The following is a 20,171-nucleotide window of genomic DNA, read 5'->3' on the forward strand; positions in this document are numbered from 1 at the left end:
GGTGCACGTTACAGAACCCTAGGTGATCGAAATTTCCAGAGTCCTCCACAACGGCGTGCCTCATAATCAGAAAGTGGTTTTCGCACGTTAAACCCCATAATTTAATTTAATTTAGGGCGGAACGGTGAACGCGCAATGCTTATTCAATTAGCGAGAATAGTGAGCGGATCCGAAGGGGCTTAGTTTGTTTGGTAGTCACAACAATAGGAAGTGACAGAGCAAGAGTAACCCGACTTCTACAGCACTATAGTGCCTGTGAAATTAAAAACTGCGAAACTAAAACAGTAAATTGTGTCCGCTTCAAACGCGCTAATGGGTGCGGTTTGCGGCATTTTGGCAGACGCTTTGCGTTAATTCTGGGGTTTCACGTGCCAAAACCGCGATTTGATTATGAGGCACGTCGTAGTGGGGGACTCCGGATTAATTTTGACCACCTCGGGTTGCCTCGGGTCCCGTGCCCCCAATGCACGGGACGCGGGCGTTTTTGCATTTCGCCCCCATCGAAATGCGGCCGCCTCGGCCTGGATTATCCCGCGACCTTGTGCTTAGCAGCGCAGCACCATAGGCGTGCTAAGCACCCGCGGCGGGTGTCAGATGCCTCGCATTAGGAGCTGCAATCATGCATAATATACGTTTGAAAACCTTTCTTTTCGTCGTCCCAGACTTAATTCTAGACAAAAAAAAGTTGCCCCTAAACTAAAACAGTGAATAAAAAAAATCACGGCGGATCCCGGCCACGCCCTGTGGGAAACGGTGCTGTGCGAAGCAGTGTGCGGGGAGACTGCCAAATTAACGAAACGATAATGAGAGCACCAAGACGTAGACGGCTCGATAGATACTGGCAAAATGGCAAATGTTCGCCAAGAAATGCTTCGCATTAAAAAAAAAAAAGATAGATACGAGGACACCTAAGCACTTCCTATGAGTTGCGAATGCGAAAGCATTAATGTCCAGTTGATATTTTTTTACAACTAAACGCGATGCCTGCAATTGTGTGGATCGGGAAGGTTCTGGTCCATTGCGGTGCACCCTTATGGAGTCTGGAGCAGCTACATCGGCGGCGGCCGCAACCTCGGCGGGTGCGAAACGTGCCCGTCTGCGCAGGTACACCGCAGATGAAGTATAAGGGAGCGGCCACCAAGGCCGGTAGGCGCGTGCAGCAGCTAAGTCCGGTGGGGGCCGCTGACAACAGAGAGATGCGGACCGCGCCGGCTTCCGAGAGCCCTCCCTTCACGCAACACCTGGCGCGCTAACACTGGTGTTCCGTTTCGGCAGCTCTGCTCCGTCGAGGCATGTTCGTGACGTGGCATCGTAACCAGCGAGGATTTAGGTGCCGTTTCGCTGCTGCAGGCGGCAGTTCTTTCGCTCAATGGCCCATTTGATGCTTTTGCATCAATAATTTCGACAAGTCAGCTAAGTCGGCTTAACAGCAGCCTAATCAGAGCGCTTCTAATTTTTCCGTGTTACTTGAATAAGGAAGTGAAAGTTTGTTTCGAGATCGATTCGGCATTGAGCGTGCTTATCCACTGCGGCCTCGCTATGCCAGCGGATTGCTGACGGCGCCTGTACGGCTTCGATCTTGAGGACGTTGCCGTTTGCGCATTTACCAAGTACGCGGGACTGCACGGCACGCAGAGTTAGGGCACACCTGCATGCGTTGGAAGAAATCGATGGATAGCATCACGGACGGTGAACGAACTCCGGTCGCAGCGCAGATAGACACAACGAGGTAACTTTCGCTTCGAAGTATTATCAACATTACGCGCAGGTGACCCGCCGTGGTAGCCCGGTGGCTTTGCGTAGCACTACTGTCCCCTCGGTGACGTCATTCCAATGGAGGAGGGGGGTGAAATGTAAAAAAAAAAAGGGGCTCGTTTACTTTAATTTAGATGCACGTAAAAGAAGCCCTGCTGGTCAAAATTAATCCGGAGACTACCACTATGGCGTGCTTCATAATCAGTACAACCCGATTGAAAAAGAAGGAAAAAGAATTAAAGAAAGAACGAAATGCACCAATTTATTTTAAAAATTGTGCGCAGGCGAAACTGCTATATATATATATATATATATATATATATATATATATATATATATATATATATATATATATATATATATATATATATATATATATATATATATATATATATATATATATATATATATATATATATATTCTGCTGATATTAGACTGTACCTTATATTGAATTTTCACGGTACCGCCTTCACAGTATAACACCTAGATAACGTGTATTTAGGTGGCGCTTAAAATAATTCGTACGTAAACTAGCGCGCGCGAACGCATACAATGCACGCACATGTAGGCAAGGAATCAAGGACGGCCGGCTGGCTTTGTGCACAGATTTTGGCGAGCAGTTGGTAACTGCCTCAGCTATCGACAAGCGCCCGAAGCAGGCAGCAGCGCGGGCATTACGAAGCGCCGGCTTCACACGTGCACAGTTTGCGTGCCTTGGCTTTTCACATGTCTTTCCGTTTGCATCCGCGCTTTGTGTAAGGTCCCACACTACACAAAATGTGCCGTGTGGACCAATAATCTGTAGCGGACTACGAGGACGGCTGCACTGGAATGGGAAACTGAAAGGCTCCGCGCAACGGCCGTGTCTCGCGCGCACGTGCAGACGGACGATCCTCGCAATCAATGAACGCAAGCGCCGGCGGGACACACGCATTGAAAAGCGTAGAAAAGGAAGTACTTGCTCCCCGCTCAAGTGTATCGATTATTCTCCTAAATTATTTCTCGGGTGAATGTAGCAGGCTGCGAAGAAAACTCTCCCACACGGCCCCACCGACCCGGACAGAGACGGAGCGGCTCAGATTGGGACAGAGAAGTGCGCCAACGTCCCGCCCAACCTTCATTGTTCTTAAAGGCAGTCTTTCTAAGCGAGTTGCCATTTTTCCGTAACGGGTATGTTTATAGCCTCTGCAGGTGCCATAGTCAGATTCAATTGGGACCTCCTGAACCTAGTAAACATACAAAATTTACATAGACATCAACAGTGATAAGCGAAAAATGCTATTACAAAATACATAATGAGGCGAAAATACGGAAAGAACGAGAAAATAGATCACATCAATATATAGACGGTAACTGTATTATGACGCAAAACCTATTGCACGAACAGATGAAAGAAAACAAAAATTTAACAAACATATGCAGTAGACTAGAATAGCAGATACAAGAAAACGAATTAGTACATTGTGACACATACGTATCGCGTAACAAAAAAAAATTTCGATTTTTGATTAAATCTGCGAGCTTTCTGTAGTTTAATGACAGATGGTAATGAATTCTATAATGGTATGGCGGCGAAGTGGGAAATGTTTGCAGTAATTACTGTCAACCTTGGGTATGATAGCGTTGGTATTTAGCGCTAACTGTGTTGAGTTATTGTTCATTAGAGATGATTTGGGAATTAATGACAACGAAATTTGATTGTTTAATAGTTCAAAAAGGAAGGTGGCTAGGTTATAATTAACAAGGGCCGCTACATCCAGAATGTTATTTACTTTTATTAATTGTTTAGTATTTGCGATATCCGGACTTGACGTTATGGTTATGTTTGCCTGAATGTGGACAGTCTGTATCAGTTTTAGATGAGTAGTATACGTGTTATCCCATGAGAGTACGCAGTAATTAATGTGAGTGTGGATGAATGCGAAGTAGAGTCAACAAAGTACACGATGTGAAAAGAAATATCGTACCCTAATGAGAGTGGGTATTCGATATGATAACGTATTTTTGATATGAGTGATATGCTGTTGTAATTTTAGGTTACAGTCAACAGTGCGTTCTGCGGCACTGAAATCTAAATTCTTCTGCTCGTGTTTTAACGTCTTCGCAGTGTTGCGATCGGCCTGCGGGGGCTGCCGATCTTCGGAGAAGCGACCTCCGAACCCTTCCCAGACCGCTACGACGACTCGCTTTGTAAAGACAAAAATGTGCCTCCTCAACAGCCCAACGGCGCCAGCATGTCTAGCCACGTTCGCCGGACCGAGTATTGCTAGTTGATTCGCTGTCGCCTTCACGGTCTCCTTGGAGCAAGAGAACTCCTGGAACAGGGTGTTTTGCGGTGATTTCTCACGGGCCCCAGAAGTCGTCAAAGTCAATGGACAGACGCGGCGGCTAGCTGCGGGGTCAGCTCTGGGATCAAGAGGCGCCTGCTTGGGTCAAGACCCCTGTCTACGAGAACCCTCTCACCTCGGTGTGTTCAGTGAAACCTGAGTGCGGAAGTGAGTGTGTGAACCCTCCCCCCGAAAGGCGGGTCGACTAAGATGACTTTCGACGCTCCCATTGGTCGATTGAATGGCAGTTTTCCCTCACCTAGGGATCTGGGGAGGACAGAGGGTATTTAAGCAGCCGTTGTCGGCTCTTCGGTGTGCTTTCTTTTTCAGTCATGCTAGACTGATGAAATGTAACGTTCTCCACCGTTCATGTAGATATTGTAAATAAATTTCATATTTCTCGTTCTCGATGAGAACAAGTCCGTCCCTTCAACAAGGTCCTTAGCGTGGATGATCCGGACGACGGCGTGGGCCTGCTGCCACCTATTTCATGCCCGACCCCAATCCTTACAGCAGTCAGTGAGAGAACTCACGGTGGCGGAAGTTGCTAACATTTGGAATACCATCAAAATAAATAAATAACTAAATAAATAAATTCACACACTTGTCGATCCGACTGGTTTCAACGATTTCATAAACCAGGGCCGTGCCATTGTTCGGGTCTTGCATACGCAGTGTGCTCAGACGGTACGCGCAATGGCCTAGTAATGCCAACCTCGACGTAACGCCGGCTCTTTTGGCACCGCTTTGAGATATGGAGAAGCAACGTGGTTCGCTTCACACATTGGCCCCGACAAAGTTTAGTCTCAAAACAAGGTTCCATACCGCAGCACGCCATCGTGAGGAGCGTTCCACCATATCCACGAATAACCATCTGCCCTGTCTCGTTGCAACGATCGAACTGACGCGAATTCGGAGGAATCGCCGAGCCGCTTAATAAACATTCCGAGTTTGCACGGATATTGCGCGGTCGTATATCTGCGAGGGCGGTCCATTATTATTGGAAGCGTTCACGGACCAAGGAAATGTTTATGGAGGGGCGTTCGCTTTCGCATTCCGCATTTCTTAAGACGTGGCTCGTCGGAAGTGAAAACGGCGCTATCTATCGAGCTGAGATATCGGTAAAGGAATTGTACGTCCGCCGTAAACTCTTCAGAATGCTTCCTTCTTCGGGAAACCCTTCTGAACGGGTAAATATGGCGCTAAAACAGAGTAATGTGTTTACGCAATAAGTTACGCGATCCGCATAGGAAGCACGGAGAAGGGTACTGGGAAAATTAATAACAAATACGTTTCACTGCTGCTTATCTAAACAGAGAAGGAAACAGCACGGGATGAGAAAATGAAGCAAGCACTATCTTCCGCCGGACTAGTCAAAATTAATTTGAGGAACTTTACATCGCCAACAGGTTTACACTGCAAACTGCATGTAAATCTGTCTGCACGCCCTACGGATCGATAAACGCGAGCCGTACAAAAATACACTGGCTTTCCTCAACTGTTGGCGAACTTGTGACCGAAAAACTACCGCGCACACTTTCGGTCGCCTTGGAGGCCGCCACATGAGCCCTGCGTGACGAAGTGTTTTTTTTTTTTTTTCTGACAAGAGGCGTCCTTACTTTATCGGATAAGGACTCGCTCTGCCTCTCACCGCTTTAGTTCTTGCGTAACGAGCCAGGAGATACGGAACACTTTCTTTGCTCGTGTCCATGATAATGTGACGAAAGAAAACTCTTCTATTTTATTTATTTATTCAATACTGCGAACCACATCGGCTGCAAGCAGGAGATCTCCTTGTGAGATCACACGGAGTTCACGCGAGAACCGCATCCGTTCATGTATCCTGTAGGATTAGTGTGCACATTAATCCCACACGTGCAAATTGGGACGGGGAAAGCGTCGTCAGGAATGGTACCTACACAGTAAGAAATGTTTGCACACTCTGGGATTAGGGTAACCAACCTTGCACACAGTTCCTTTATTCAACGCTTGATCACGCTCGCTACTTTCCTGTCAGGAGCGTTGTCACGCATGATTCGCGCATGCACTCCGTTCCTGTCTTGAAAGTACGGAATTTGCAGCGTTAGCACTGTAAGAAACATGTTTGCACTTTTGGGTTTATCTTGTCGCCAAACAATAATCGTCAACAATCTTGCGTGCATGCCTTTCCTTTCATTGGTGGTGCTCGCCCGGTACTTCCAAGGCACTATTCTGGACATGGTAATGTTCCGCCATGTTGTCGAATTTTGGCAATGGCGGCATTACCAAATTTGCCAATATGGCGGAATTCTACAACTTGCAAAACAGCACCCCCCAGGTCACGAACGGCATGAACGTATTACCGTGACGTAGCGTTTCTCACAGGAACGCGGAGGGCAGTTAAAGCGTGTTAAAGTTAGTTAACTCGTATCGTGTTAAAGAAATAAAGTGCTCGCAAGATGACGTGTATTGGGGGACAAAGCACAAAAGGTTCAAGCTTTATTTTTTGCGTCGCTGTCGTCTATCGCTCTTTAACAAGCTTGCCCCCTTTGGGGCTTGCCCCACAACGATAATCGCCAACTGCTTTGCTTGCGTTTCCTTTCCCTTTCTTGAAAAATCTGCGCTGGCTACTTTCCTGTCGCGAATGCTATATATGTCAGGCTAATAACGCACATGCCGTTCGTGGCCTAGTACTGGGCTCGCAGCGTGAAAGAAAGGCAGTGCGCTCAAGACAGATGACGATAATTATTGTGTGGCAAATATACACCTATGTATACACCCCAAAGCGTGCAACCGTTTGTAGAGTGCACATGACGATTATCGTTAAGGGACAAGATACGCTTTGAAGGGTGAAAACTTTTTTTTATGATGGACTCGTGAAGGTTGAGCCAATTAGCGCGTCCCTCGGTTCCTAGGTCGTGCTACTCCGTACACTATTAAGCAAAATTACAGCCTTTGGGTCGTACCTTGCCACACAACAATAATCGTTATGGGTCTTAGTTGCGTTTTCTTTCTTGAAAACGCTGCGCTCGCTACTTCCTTGTCGAGAATGTTCTGTCATGCTGATAACGCGCGTGCTGTCCGTGACTTGGAGGTACCGGGCTCGCAGCGTTAAGAGGAAGCTTTAGCTCGGGCCCAACTCCGACGCGGCCTATTCAAATACATGTAAAACGCAAAAACGTTTTTATGAGATAACCCCTGGACCGATTTTGATGAAATTTGTTGCATTTGAAAGAGAAAGTTAAATTATAGTGACTGTTGGAAGCGGAATTTCGATTTAGGACTTGAATTTTCTTAGAACGATTTTCAAATATTTGACCGTTTGAAAAAAAATAGAAGCACGAAGTTTACAAATTCATAGCTCTGCATTAAGAACAGATATCGCGGTTCTGTAAACGGCATCCATTAGATCATTCAAAGCGGACAAATTCAATATGTCATTTTACATCTTACGTGAATTTGTTACGTTGGTTACAATGGTTTTGCAAAAGTTGTATTTCCCTATGATTAAATTTTTTTATATTCATGTGTAACATATCAATTTTGTCCGCTTTAAACGTACTATTAGATGCAATGCACAGAATTGTATTATCATTCTTAGTGGTTGAGTTACAGAGTTGTAAACTTGATAGTTTCGTTTTCTGAAAATTTAGGATTTTTGCCAATTTTTAATAAAAGATTGACGACCTAACTCAAAAATTCGAAACCAACAGTCACTAGATTTTAGGTTTTTCTTTTAAATGCAACAAACCTCGTCAAATTTGGTGTAGTGGTTGCCGAGAAAAACGAATTCTCCTAAAGCTTCCTCTTAAGAGGAAGCTTTAGCTCGAGTGCTCCTATCTAAATACATGTAAAAGGAGAATTCGTTTTTCTCGGCAACCACTGCACCAAATTTGACGAGGTTTGTTGCATTTAAAAGAAAAACTTAAAATCTAGTGACTGTTGGTTTCGAATTTTTGAGTTAGGTCGTCAATCTTTTATTAAAAATTGGCGAAAATCAAAAATTTTCAGAAAGCGAAACTATCACGTTTACAACTCTGTAACTCAACCACTAAGAATGATAATACAATTCTGTGAATTGCATCTAAAAGTACATCCATAGCGGACAAAATTGATATGTTACACATGAATATAAGAAAAATTAATCATAGGGAAATACAACTTTTGTAAAACCGTTGTAACCAACGTAACAAATTCATGTAAGATGTAAGATGACATATTGAATTTGTCCGCTTTGAATGATCTAATGGATGCCGTTTACAGAACCGCGATATCAGTTCTTGATGTATAGCTATCAACTTGTAAACTTCGTGCTTCTATTTTTTTCAAACGATCAAATATTTGAAAATCGTTTTAAGAAAATGCAAGCCCTAAATCGAAATTCCGCTTCCAACAGTCACTAGAATTTAACTTTCTCTTTCAAATGCAACAAATTTCATCAAAATCGGTCCAGGGGTCATCTCATAAAAACGTTTTTGCGTTTTACATGTATTTGAATAGGCCGCGTCGGAGTTGGGCCCGAGCTAAAGCTTCCTCTTAAGGAAAGGAAATGCGGACAAGACAGATGACGATTATTTTTGCATGGCAAGATACGACCCAAAGGCTGCAGTTTTGCTTAAGAGTGTACGGCCATGCACATGACGAAGCAGCTAAGGTGCTAAGGCACTTACCGTGCTGATAAACTGTGCGACTGACAAAGTTCGTGTTATGCTTTGCGGTGTTATCTCGATGCGGTAGCGCCGCTACGGCGCGAGCGCTGTTCTACGACTGTGCAAATCCGCTCGAGAGTTACGACGACCAGCAACTGACGCCTGGCACTGATTCGGCCGCGAGGAGGACGTCGCCTTCACTGTTGTAGAGCTGCTGAGCGAGCTGGGGCAGCCAACGGCGGAATTCGACCGTGGCTCTGCACTTCTTCGCCACCGGGAACTAGGGGCGGGTGACACGTCCTGACTGCATCGACGATTGTGCATTGCCCTCGCCCATTTGTTTCAAAACGGTGAGTGTGCTGCCTTACTAATTAAGAAAGCGTGCGCGGTTATGTGACATGAGCATCGGGCGACGCGCCTGGCATCGCAAACTGGCACCTGGGTATAGTTTTGGCACCTGGGTATAGCTGTTGAAGTTTTAACGCGCTAAGCAGATGTGGCCAATGGGTATCGAGATGTTCTTGTAACATCACGGTTTCTTGTATGCATGTTCCAAGCCTCGTAAACGAAAATAAAGTTTAGCTCGAATTTGCCCACTTGTAGAGCCGCAATTTAAATGTGCACAGTGGCGTTCAAGGGAATACCAATCTTGAATATGTTCTTGAACAAACTTGAATATTCGTTCGGTTGTGTGGCTAGAGTAGCTAGGTGCTGTGAAGTGGCAAAGCGGGGAACGTTGTTTTTTTTTTCTGGATTTGCGAGCGTTTGCTGAGGCATGTTATTGCGCATGCGCGTCCTTTCGCGCTCGTGTGCCTGCCAATAGGCAACACCGGGCGCTTACTTCGTCAGAAGGCATGCTGCAAAATTTTGTCTCCGCCCGTACATTGCAGTGGAGCTACTTATCGCAGCGATTATTGTTTCCCCTACATTTTACACCAACTTAACTAGGGGTAAATGAGCTCATAGAAATCAGGCCCTGAAGAGCCCGTCATGAGCCGCAGAATGTGACACGTCTCTTCATTGTTTCTAAGTGACACTGGTTCGTTGAGCATTTGACGACGTCATTCACTGACATTGAAGAGGCGCTGAGAAGGGGAAACTGACGGAATATATGGCTACGCTAAACTCACTTAAACCACCATTACCAATAGAGTACCATACATGGCTATTTGACAAGTCTCATCGCTCCCAAACTGCAGTGCAAGCTTAAGCGATAAAATATAGCGCAATAAAAAAAAAATACGCTGGCCGAAGATCAATTTCCAGTTACTTTATACGGAGAAACTGATAACATTTGGAAGCACTTGCGCACTGAAAGCTGTGAAGATAATTTGAAACTTGCCTTAGGCTAATCTACATCTGGTAACGCAACACGCAGTAATAGCTGTGACGAAACAATGTGAAAATAGGTAACCAAAGAGACGGCTATCCTAGAATAATCGGTAATGAACCCATGTCACTTAGGAACAGTAAAAACACAGTAAAACGGATTAAAGCTAACTCGTCCGCAAAACAGATACGGTATCGGCATGAGGAGGTCGTGTAGGACGAGGCATTCTGCAGTAGAGACAAGAGAAGCACGCGCTAAATATCCGCGATATATGAACAATTGAAAATTTGAACACACCGCGGCTCATGAAATACACATTCGAAGCGATCGATGATGATCATCATCCAGTTATTTTAATACCGCTGCAAAGTACGAATGACTTCTCTCAGCTATCCCGACTTACCGATGTCCTACGTCAAGCGAGCCCGTCCTTTCTAATCTAACCGCCTCGTCGAATCTTCCGCCGTCGCTCAATTGTTTCTCTTTTCTCGGCACCCGCTATTTCAATAGACAGCGTTGTTTTACGCCACTGCAGGGCCTTCCCAACACCACTTTTTCCTCTCAACGCAACCAACGTGAGGTCGGGCACCGACAACCTGGCATTTGATTTTCAATCCGCGCTTTATTTTTCCGTCAAACGCTGCATTTATCCTTTTCCGTTCTATCATCTGTTGCGCGATGATGCACCGACGCCTGCGCACATCACGCTGCGCGGTCATATAACGAGTTATTCCAATTTACGTTATATTTAGTTTTCGTCGGTTGCCCGGACCGTCATCGCTGAAATCAGCCATTCGGCACAACAGCTAATAAAGAACGAAAAATCAAGTCGGCCCGTAACGGTCCACTTTATTTTCCATTCTTTTCTTATCACGCCGAGAGGCCGAGCTCCGTGATAACGGCGACGCGGTGGCGTGCGAGCAATGCCCGGGCCAATAAAGGACGAATATAGGATAGAAAATGCGAAGTTAAAGAAATCGGTGGATCCCGCGTTTATGTGGATTGATCGAAAACATCCTGAGTTTACGTGGAAATCGGTGTTAAGAGAAGCTTTCTCTGATGTTTGCGCCGATGTTAACGCAAAAGTTATGGAAACGTAACGCCGACAGAAATGCTTCGGGCGCTTTCAGTAGAAAAAAAAAAATGCGCGGTCTTTCTTCGAGATTGGCTTCCATGACATCGAGACAGTCGTCGCCTGGAATTGCGATTTAGACGCCGCTGAGCATGAGACCACGGGCTCGATTTCCTGCCGCGACGTTTAGATTGGGGCGAAAAGCAAGGACGCGCCTGCACTTAGATTTAGGTGCGCGTTAAAGGACCCGAGGTGGTCAAAATTAATCCGGAATCCCTCAGCCGTTACTAACTTCAGCAAAGGCCGTATTTCTCCCCAAGCTCTTCGCATCCTCTGCCAGGCACCACACTCTAAAGACAGCATAATCTCCCTAACATGGATCCCGGCCCATGCGGGCCCTGTCCACCCACACCTCCCCAATCTCAACGAGGTCACCCACTCCATTGCGCGAGGTCTAGTCAACCGCGCCGGAGTCACTGGAGATGAGTTGGACACCAGGGAAAGTCTGACAACTTATAACGATCTCGTTAAGGCATTTCACCTCAGTCGCCGAATCTTCCCCCCGCCTCACCCAAAGTTCAGCCGGGCGCAGGCTACCACCCTGCGTCTACTACAAACAAACACGTACCCTTCACCCGCCCGCCTCCACCTTATATTTCCGGACGTCTACACTACCCCCAACTGCCGGTGCTGTGGAATTCACCCGGCTACGCTTCCGCATATGCTATGGGAGTGCCCAGCACAGTACACCCAGACTAACACCACGACTCTCTCGTCGAGGTTGCATGAGGCTCTGCGGAGCTCAACCCTCGACGACCAAACCTGGGCGACCCAGCACGCCCGCGATGCGGCGGCGAGGCAAGCCCTCGACGTCCCTTCGTGGGAGGCTTAGGCCCGGCCATCATAAAGTTGTTGTTGTTGTTGTTGTGGCCTGTGATGCGTGTGGCTCCTACCCACGATGGGGGATTGGCCAAGAGATGGGTGGATTATTCGAAATTATTATGAAGCATAAATTTCCTAATAGTTATTGAAATAGCATTGAATAGCGCATAATTGCCTGTTAAATAACATCAGGAAGGTAATATTGAATTGGTAATAATTAACTTAAAAGTAAAAACAAAAATAAAGGAAATTAGCAGGGCATTCGTTTAGATTCCATAAGGAATGTTCGGACAGCGAAGCATGCATCCGTGTGGCTGAATCCCAAAGTGGACGCTCCGAACGAAAGAATTGCAGGTTCTGTCAAGTCCAGGCCAATTCTTCGAAAAGGTATTTCCAACCATCTTTTTCTAAGCGCAGTAAAGCGGCGACAAGATAGAAGAAAGTGGTGTATCGTCTCTTCCTCATTACAAAAAGAACAGAGGGGGGAGGGAACCAAACCCGACCTGTGTAAGTAGAAATTCAGCGAGGGTATGCGGCAGCGTAATTTGGTGAGGCAGACCTCCAGCATCTTTGTGTCACAGGATTCGCTATGCCAGGGAAATGCCAGGTGCTTATACTCTGGAGAAGCAGTCAAATGTGGGTTTGATAAGGCTAATCTTATTGATCGCATCCGAAATCTTGTCGCCGTGATCTGTGCTGTCACTGGTAGAATAGGAAGAACAGGGCCGGATAGTGATGCATTTGCCAGTGAATCAGCAGTTTCATTAAAAAACAAACCTTTATGCCCTGGCACCCAAATCAAATGAACACATCGCACATGGGCAGGAACTAGTAAGCGGAATAGTTTTAGCATGGGTGACTCATTAGTAGCGGTAAGGCAAGAGCATACCGAAAGGGAGTCAGTCAGAATGGCAGCCGTTGTAACAATTGGGTCTAATTTACGTAAAGCTAGGATTACTGCTAACAACTCGGCCAGAAAAATAGGCACAAAATCAGGCAACCTTAAAGAAAAAGACCAGTCGAGCGCAGGACAAAATATTCCAATGCCAGCTTTTTCTTCGCACTGTGAGGCATCTGTTGCAATGATAACGTTTGTTTCTAGGCTGCTCAGGTGGTCTTGCAACATGGCGTTTAAAATGCCGTAAGGGAGGAGTTTCGCGTGGTTTGGGAAAATGGCATCAAACCTGATCTCTGGGTAATTTGAATGCGTATTATCATGAAGCACCTCGCGAATGTGCACATTTAGTGGTTCAAGTAATGTTTGCACAAATATAATCTGTGGTCTATGAAACCTGGGCCAATGAATAGGAAAAAATAATTCTGGATTAGAGAGGAAAATAATTTGAAGGCGGTTTAATGGGGATTCATATAGCCTTAGGAAAGTCTGAACTGTCAGAAGGCGAAATCGGCATATTATGGGTGGGATTCTTGCCTCCAGGTATAGTACGGCATTCGAAACGAATTTTGGGAGGCCTAAGCACAGACGTAGCGCCTCTCGTTCCAACAAAACTAGCGGCCGAAGCTTGTATGCTGGGACACCTGAGAATAAAACGCATCCAAATTCTAACACCGGACGAACATACATCTTATACACCATCAAGAGGGATTTTCTTCGCATACCTGTTCTTCGGTTGCTCAACTTGCGCAAAATGCCCATTGAACGAGCTCCTTTTGTCGCAATATATTCAATATGCGGCCGCCAGTTAAGATATCCGTTGTAAATCACTCCAAGGTATTTTAGTGATTCTACTTGTGGGATATCTTCGAGATGATAGTTAAGCGATATGTATACTGGGTCTTTAACGGGAAAAACGAGGATAGCACACTTATTAGCATTCAGGTTTAAGTGTAAGCTATCCAGCCAGCCTTCCAGTTCCCTTAGATACGACTGCAGTATTTCGTAAAGAGAGTATATGTCGCTAGCCATACCAAAAAAGGCAATGTCATCAGCATAAACGTATGTACTGACAGCTGGGTGAACGGGGATTCTGCTCAGTAAAATATTAAATAATACTGGTGAAAGTACCGATCCCTGAGGCACACCTCTTGTTTGCTTATATTTACTGGAAGAATAGCCGCTTCGAAAACAATAGAACTCCCGGTCTTTTAAAAATTCATGCACCCATGCTATTATATAGCCTGGAAAGCAATGGCTCTGTAACCGATTCGTTAAAATTGTATGTTCAATGCTGTCATAAGCTTTGCATATATCTAAGGTAACTAGAGCCGCGTATTGTTTTTCCTGTCTGGCGATGTTAATGCGACTTTCAAGGTCTACATGCGCGTGCCATATTGAATAGCCAGATCGAAATCCAATTTGACACGGACTCAACAATCGATTGTCGTCAATAAACTCTAAAATATGTCCGAGAAGCACTCTTTCAATAAGTTTCACTATGTTTGATGTCAACGCAATTGGTCTGATGTTGTCGATAGTATACCCTGCCCCTGGTTTTTTAATTAACGGAATAATTTTGGCGATCTTCCATTCTTGTGGAATCCATGCATTACTAACAGAGTAGTTTAGCAACTTCAGAAGCTCACGTGGAGCTTCTTGAAAGAAAATCTTTAACATTGCATTTGTTATGCCGTCCGGGCCAGGCGCTGTAGTTGGCAACTGTAACATAACCTTTGCTACTTCCGAATAGGATATCTCCTTGTAGCCTGAGAATGCAGGAGAAAAAGAAGAAGGTTGAAGACGCGTTGCGAATCGACTCTCCAGTCCTTTAGCTAGTAGTTCTAAGGACTCCTGCATTTCCTGTGAGGTATATACGACTGAGTCTACATTAATGCTCATTGGGAGTTTGTTTCTAAAACGAAGGTAATTAAATAAAGCACGTTTGTTTTTGGAATTAGATAGATAATTAAAATGGTTTTTATCGTACTCATCTTTTGCATGTTTAATAGTACGTTTGAAGGTTGCCGAAATAAATTGATAATCTTTCCAATTTTGTGGGCTCTGATTATGTAGAAGTTTTTTCCAAGCAGCTTTCCTTCTTCTATAAACTCGTGTGCATTCGCTGTTCCACCAGGGACTAGACGAGGAACGCTTAGCTGTCTGAATTACAAATTCGGACTTTTGTCGGGACGTCTGTAATGCTGAGCAAACATTCAAGCCAATTTCTTCGTCAATATTATTATTTAGTGATGCAATGGTGGACCGCAAGCAGTCTTTAAATTTTTTGCAATTAACAAATATTCTGCCTTGTCGTTCAACTGATGTCAAAGGGCATGCAATTTCAAAGTATACCGGGAGATGATCACTGTTTGTACAGAAATCAATCGTTGTCCAAGATGTCACAGTGACACTTGTGCTACAAAACGTCAAATCTAACACTGAGCGAGATTGTCCGCGGACAAATGTAGGTCCACTGCTATTAAGGCATGAAAGGTTTTTATCTATGGTCCAGTTCCACAGACGTGTCCCACCTGAATCTGTTTTGTAACCCCAAGACACGTGATGCGAGTTGAAGTCACCAGTAAGAATCACTTCATTTTTGCAGCTGGCAAGCGCACTATCCAATTGATATGTACTGTGTACGCCCGTAGGGAAATAAGCATTTATAATTGAGAATGTACGGTAGCCTGGGATACTAAGGTGCACTGCCAAAATTTCACATTCCGAAGACATTAACTTGAAAGCTATTTTCGCCTTATGGCAGAATTTAGATGACAACAAAATCATTAAGCCACCTCCTTGTGTAAGGCGATCTAATCGAAAAGATCGAAAATCTTTAAAATGAAAATTTTTCTCAGGAGTAAGCCAGGTTTCTTGTAAGATTATGACGTCAGGATTAAGATGAGCTGTTAAGCAATATAAGTCCGTTGAAGCAGAAAACAGGGAACGACAGTTCCACTGTAGCACTTTTAAAGAAGCTATGGTGATGATCTAACTGATATAGTTACTTCAGCGACTACCGTCGCAATGAACTTTCTTGGATGCCAGAATGAGAAATTGGATTACCCTTTTTGTTTTTGGTATATGGACAAGAAGTGCTGGTTCTAGAATAAAAGTTTATTCCTCCTCCTCCTCCTCCTCCTCAACGGCCACCTAATCATATCGTGATTTTGGGCATTTTAGCGCGTAGACTCTAAGATTTACTTTTGTTTTTATTGAGACACTAGCTATGGAGTGTACATTTGCGCACTTCTTAGTAGCCGACTGCTTCAATTTTGCCGACTTATTCACTTCTCCGTTGCTGGCGTCTCCAATATCCCCAGTTGCCTACTACCTCACTTCTTTGCTGTTGTTTTGTATGTATTTAGGCACATGCCCACTAGCACATACCCATTCTGCGGCATTGTCCGATGGGCACATAGCCAGTGGCGCATGCCCAGTTGAACATCCCCAGTGACCCATGTTGTTTGTGGCAGTTACGAGACACAAACCATAAAAAATGCAAAAAAAAAATATACAGAAGAACAGAACTGCTTGTTGGCCTAGTTGGTGCTCGCTAAAAGTTGGTCTTGCTCAAAGTTGGCCTAGTTGGTGCTTGCCGCCGGTGTTGTCTTTATGTGTCTTCCTTTTGTGCGTGTTTTAACTTGCGGCAAAAAAAGCATGTCTTTTATACAAAAGAACGCAAGCAAATCGCGGGGCTTTGGGTACGCAAAGCGGCTTAGGTGCGACATTTCTAAAGCTCCTTGTTATCTACTCGCAAGACAGCACCCGCAAAGCGTAAGTAAGAGGCGAAGAAAGCTCCGCTGTAAGGAACCGACCTCTTTCCTGTCTTGTATGTTTCCTGTGTGCCTCTTTTCTTGGCTGTTTTTTTTTTTTTCTCAATACTCCGCTGTAAGATATGGCCTGAATCTTTGTAAGACACAAATCCTGCGTTTGAGCATTTTGTGTTCGCTTTGCGCCGCCCGATGACCTCGCCGTTGCGTGGATGCACATTCCACGTATATTTGACCGCTATAGATATAATGAGGACACCGCACGGTTCGCACCCCGAAATTCGCGTTTTTATTACATGGCGTTAAAATCGACACTCTGATGCCAGTCGACGCAGCACCGAGAGCGTGTAGGAAATACGCTACAAGCCTTTGCTCCTTGAAAGCAACGGTGCTCAATAACCCTTCGTGTATGTCTTCCTGCCTATAGGCATACCCTGTGCTCGTTCACGGCGCCTCACCTTTCACCCTCCAACTTCAATATTCCCATAACAATAGCGAACCTATGCCTGGGCTAACTCCAGTTTTCATTCAATTTACAATCTTGCACTTTTCGTCGTCTCGACTGCATCAGAGGGGAGAGAGAAAACACTGGAGCACCAGCGATGGATGCAAAATCGGTACGCACCTTTTAAGAAAAGCAGATCGTGAACTTTCCAACTTCTTATTATTCTTTGTTTCCCTGCACGCCTATTGGTAGCACCGCGCTGGTCTTTCTCGCCAGCTCGCGGCTCTGTTTTGAACACTTAGGAGCGCCGAAAAGACGGCTGTGTAGGCGTCGTCGGGCGTCGAACCGTGCGGTCCCGCGAACGGTTTCTGCGGCGTTGTGTCCTCGCCCGGCATCGTGGCTCGCGGCTCATTTGTCAAGCGGCGGCGCCCTAGCTTTCCCGCCGCCTGCAAGTGCAGGCTGTCGTGCATCGCGGCCTGGTCGACGCCTCTTCAAGGCGACACGTGCTCTGAAAGCGGGCGCACATGCATCATCCCGCCGGAGTGTCGCGTCCCTGCAGTACACATGTGCGCACCGACTGCTTCGCTCGGGCCGTTCTTCTCCCTGCTTGAGTCTTCGATGAAAGAACGAAGAGCCCGAGACAAAAAAAATAACAATAAACAGATGCGAGAGAACGAAAGGGAAACTTCTAGATTCCGACCACAAAGCATCTCTACGAAAAATGCAGCAAATGTTAGTTTCTTTTTTTCCCCCAGCTTCTTTTCGTGGTTTCGTGGCGCCCGCGGCACCCGTCCTTCCACGCTATAGAATCTTTCGCTAGCGTTGCATTTATTCGAGCTTCAGTTCGCGCCAGCTCGCACAATGACGCCTGCATTGCGTCCACGCTCCGAGAAAGAAACTATTACCAGTTTGGGCATTAATCGCCCAAACGGCGCCGCTGAGCGTTTATATGTATACGCTGGAGGAGAAAAATAAGTCGCCAGAATGCTTGTTCTTGCTCAGCCGCGTTATTTTAAGCGCTCGCTGAAAGTGCGCATCTGGTGCTGGTGGTTGCACTATCCGCTGTCATTGGAAGAAGCTGGAAAACTGTGATAATACAAGCATGCATCTTTGACATCTTATTGAGCGCGGTATTAACGACGCTACGGCGAAGGGGGAAATTATTCGTTTCACCTGACTTATAAATATAACGAACAGGAGGACAAACAAACAGTGCCACTGAAACACAACATCCACATTAGCAGCTAGGACTGCAATGGGTATTTCTAACTTGTGTGACAAATGACCAGTAACCCTTGACACAAATCGTCGTTCTAACTTTGATCAACTCCTTGCGCATTGCGCGGCCATCGTTACAACTTCATTGCTCCAATTACAAACCGCATTTTGTTATGATGCATGCTTTATATCGTTGTTTGCTAGCATTTTTAAACAAGACTTGTAATTTCTAGTGCTTTGCTTTATGTATAAATGCTGCTGTTGACTGTCTTGTGTTTCTTACGAGCCAAATTGTCGTCCCTCCCAAACGGCTGAAATTCAAGACTATGAGTTGTTTACGAGTTCAATAACGGCAATGTTGTGAGTCATCCTGTGCCTAATGTATCAATTACTGTGCCATGTTTTCCATTTGCTTTGATGTAATATTCTAAATTGCATTAATACTCACTTTTCGTTTACGTTATTATTGTAACAGTTAAAGTGTAAGCAGGAATGACATTGTTTTGTGCTTAATCTTTGTATCTGTGATCAATCCCCTCTGTAATGTGTTTTTTTTTTACCCTGAGGGTAAATAAATAATTGATTATTCCCCCCCCCCCCTCCTTCCATTCTTTGTAACACTCCCTGGATCCTGAAGTATGTGCAATATATAAAGAAAGAATATTCAGGCTGAAATGGGAAGGAAATGCGATGAAGTGTCAGGAGGCCATCGAGGGTGATCTGAGCCGACCGATAAACTCAAGATTGGAGAAATGGCAGAGCGGAGTATGTAAAAAACAAACGATATATATAAACCGCGATCCCGCGTAAAAAAAAAGAAAAAAAGAAAGAAACGGAACACAGCTGTCAGCAGACTGTCGGGAGGAACGTTGACGTGTCTCTGTCATCGCATTTCTTGCGAGGTTCCGTCTCCGCGGAAGAGAATTGGACGCTGAGAAGACTTTAGACCACGGAGAAACGGGCATCTTTCCGTCCGTGCCTCGCACCCGAGGCGATGTGTCACACCTCACGCAATGAATGCAGCGCCGCATCCGGCGGGCAGAGATTCGGAGAGAGTCGCCGCGACCGAGGCGTCCTTCAGAAATACGGGAGGCGTCACCCACCCGCGACGATCGTGAATTCCTCCTGGCCATGGGGAAAGCAAGCGCGCACCGGCACGGCCCTTTACGCCGGCTTTTCCCCGCGGTCGGGCATTCGATCTTCGGCCGGCCACGATGGACGACGACGGCTCGGGCGGGCAACAAGCGATGCGAGGCGTCCCAGTACCGCGTTTCTCTCCGTTCAATTGGCTCTTCCCTCTTGCGCTCGCGCTTTTAAAGGCAGGCGCAGAATTTCAGATCGATCACACTCTCGGGAAACACCCTCCGCGGCGCCTTATTGGTTATTGCCTTCTCTCGCTGAGCACGAGGTCGCCGGTTCGATTGCCAACCGCGGTGGCCGCATTCCGGTGCGAGCTTCATGCAAATATGCTCGTGTACCGTACTTGGGGCACACGCAAAAGAACAATAGGTGGCCGAAACTGCTACAAAGCTCCTCCGTCACGTCCCCCCTTCCTGTTTCCCACTTCGGCGCCTTTCATGCCCTGTGAGTTGATTTAGTACGTTAAACTGGGTACTTTAGCAGTGTCGCGAATATTGCTTTCAGCGAACGCTTGCAGACATGTAGATCTTACGAGATACATGAAAGATTTGTAGTGGGGTAGCGAGCGCTTAAACCTTGTAACACACTGTCTATTTTTCTGTACCCTCCAGCGCAATGTATTTGTGTTCCTCAACCAATTTGCGCAAACTTCCGCACGGCTGTGCATTTGTTGTTTGCACACGTGTTTAAATCTGCAAATCT

At 45.7% G+C, this 20,171-nt stretch overlaps 2 protein-coding genes across 2 annotated transcripts in view; one reads left to right on the forward strand and one right to left on the reverse strand.

Moving 5' to 3' along the window:
- LOC142559917 (metalloprotease TIKI2-like) overlaps positions 1–20,171 on the reverse strand; it is a 156,403-nt gene that overhangs the window by 22,219 nt on the left and 114,013 nt on the right. The window lies entirely within an intron of this gene.
- The window catches only part of LOC142559915 (uncharacterized), a 165,265-nt gene continuing 154,009 nt past the window's right edge, over positions 8,916–20,171 (forward strand). Inside the window, exon 1 of the mRNA XM_075671605.1 lies at positions 8,916–9,061. The gene's annotated coding sequence lies outside the window, so the exon portion shown is untranslated. The remainder of the gene's footprint in view (positions 9,062–20,171) is intronic.

The sequence above is a fragment of the Dermacentor variabilis genome, chromosome 10, assembly GCF_050947875.1.
Source record: "Dermacentor variabilis isolate Ectoservices chromosome 10, ASM5094787v1, whole genome shotgun sequence".
Lineage (NCBI taxonomy): Eukaryota > Metazoa > Arthropoda > Arachnida > Ixodida > Ixodidae > Dermacentor > Dermacentor variabilis.